Source organism: Quercus robur, chromosome 6 (genome assembly GCF_932294415.1).
Source record: "Quercus robur chromosome 6, dhQueRobu3.1, whole genome shotgun sequence".
In the NCBI taxonomy this organism is placed as follows: domain Eukaryota; kingdom Viridiplantae; phylum Streptophyta; class Magnoliopsida; order Fagales; family Fagaceae; genus Quercus; species Quercus robur.
Window position 1 is genome coordinate 28,565,440 of NC_065539.1, and position 2,092 is coordinate 28,567,531.

Here is a 2,092-nt window from a genome sequence, read left to right on the forward strand (position 1 = left end):
GTTTACAGTTTACTTTTTCAGAATTGCATGCTAGTAAACCTTAGGCATTAAATGAATCCTTAGCCCATCTGGCCCCTGTGAATTTGGCTCAAGTCTTCTTCCAAGAAAGAACTAGGAACATGCCAGACTGTACTAACAAGATGGTCAATCTCAGATCTAACAGATTTGGTGGTGATTGCTTGCTCCTTCAAGTTGGAGCGAAACATAAAAAATCAAAATCGAAATTGAAAAAGGCAACTGAAAAAATGGAAAAAAGCAACTTAAATCATTGCGGGCGTTTCAAAATTTTATTTATTTATTTACTTTTCAGTTCATTCGATACATAATTTATTTGATATTCACAAAAGAGAAAAACAAAATCTACTTATTTTTTTAAAAAAAAATCTATATTTGATGATTGATGCCATTTAAAATAAGAAATGGATCCACACACAAAATAGAGTGACCTCTTGACAGATTTCACAACACGGACGCGTAGGGACAAGTATAAGTTGAATGTGGATGGGGCTCTTTTCTCAAGGTTGGCCTCATCAAATGAGGAACATCCCCTGCTGAAACTAACTCTAACTTACTCAAATTCCACATTCGAATTAGAAATAATCTCAATCCATTTAATAATATTAATGTGCCATCCACAAAAAGAGGATGCATCACCATCAACATGTAGAAGTTCCACTTAAAAAACCCAAGATATACCACCGCACACCCTTGGTATGATGGTCACTTCACAAGTATAAGTGCTTGGGTGTGAGGGGTAAGGGCCGGGGTTCAAGCCTTCAGGAGGGAGCTTTACACACATATACACTTAGTTTAGACTAGAGTAGAATTCTGTCTTGTAAAAAAAAAAAAAAAAAAAAAAAAAAAAAAACCAAGATATAACCATCTTTTACCGATTTTCATTGGTGATAATGAATTCCCTTGTGAAGATGCAAAATAAAATCCATCTCCTCCATTTCTCCGAAAATCCACATCATCCAAAAAGATATATAAGGAAATCCCAATTGATATAATTATAAGTTTTTCCACGTCTAACTTACAAAATATCCTTAACTTACCTGTCTTCAATCTGCTAGCCAAACACTCATTAGCAATAAGCGAAGAGTCTAAAATACATCTTTCATTTACAAAAGTATTCTTTGACAATAATAATTTTATAGACCCCACCCGCTAGTTGGCCTAAAATCCATCATATCCACAACATTTGACTTTTTTGGAATAAGAGCGATGAATTTACCTTGTGCATACAAATATTGAAACAACATTATTATTTGTGAGAAATACTTCAGCAAGTTTGGAAGAAAACCATAGGAAAACCATTCAGCCTTAGCGCCTTATCTCCATTAAACTATTGTATCACACCAAGAACTTCTTTATCAAACAAATCTATCCAACCAATCTGCATTTTCCTCAAAATTTCATGAAAACACCAAGCCTACCAACCAGGGTCTTTGACTACCATCCTCAAAATATAGATGCTTGTAAAATTGAAAAATATAGTTAGACATGGTTTTAGGATCCCTGGTCAACTCCTCATCCACCAAAAGACTGATAATGTCGTTAAACCTTTTATGAGAGTTAGCTACCAATGAAAGAACATCGTGTTTTTGTGCTCCTCTTAATCACAGAGCCCTAAACTTTTGTCTCCAACTAATTTCCTCCAAAAGGGTAGTCCTTTTAAGCTCTAATCGAATCTAATCCTTCTCTTATCACCTTGTGTAAGTTGATGACTTTTTCTTAGGTATCTAGCTTAGTAAGATCATCTCATAGCCATAACTTCTCTTTCTTTATCTCCACTTTCCTACATTCTTCATTATTCCATTTCTTTAGATCCAATTTCATATCTTGAAGTTTATTAGCCAATTTTTACCTCGAGGTCCCTAGAAATAGTATGACTACCACCATGATTTCACCTTATCAACAAATCCCTCAGCCTTAAGCCACATATTCTCTAATCTAAAATGTCTACAACCTCTTTAGAGATTACCACAATCTAACAGAAGCGAGAAGTGGTCTGAAGTAATTTACGCAATATTATTTGGAGAAATATTAGGGAAATAGTCCTCCCAATCTCTAGATGCTAGTAACCAATCAA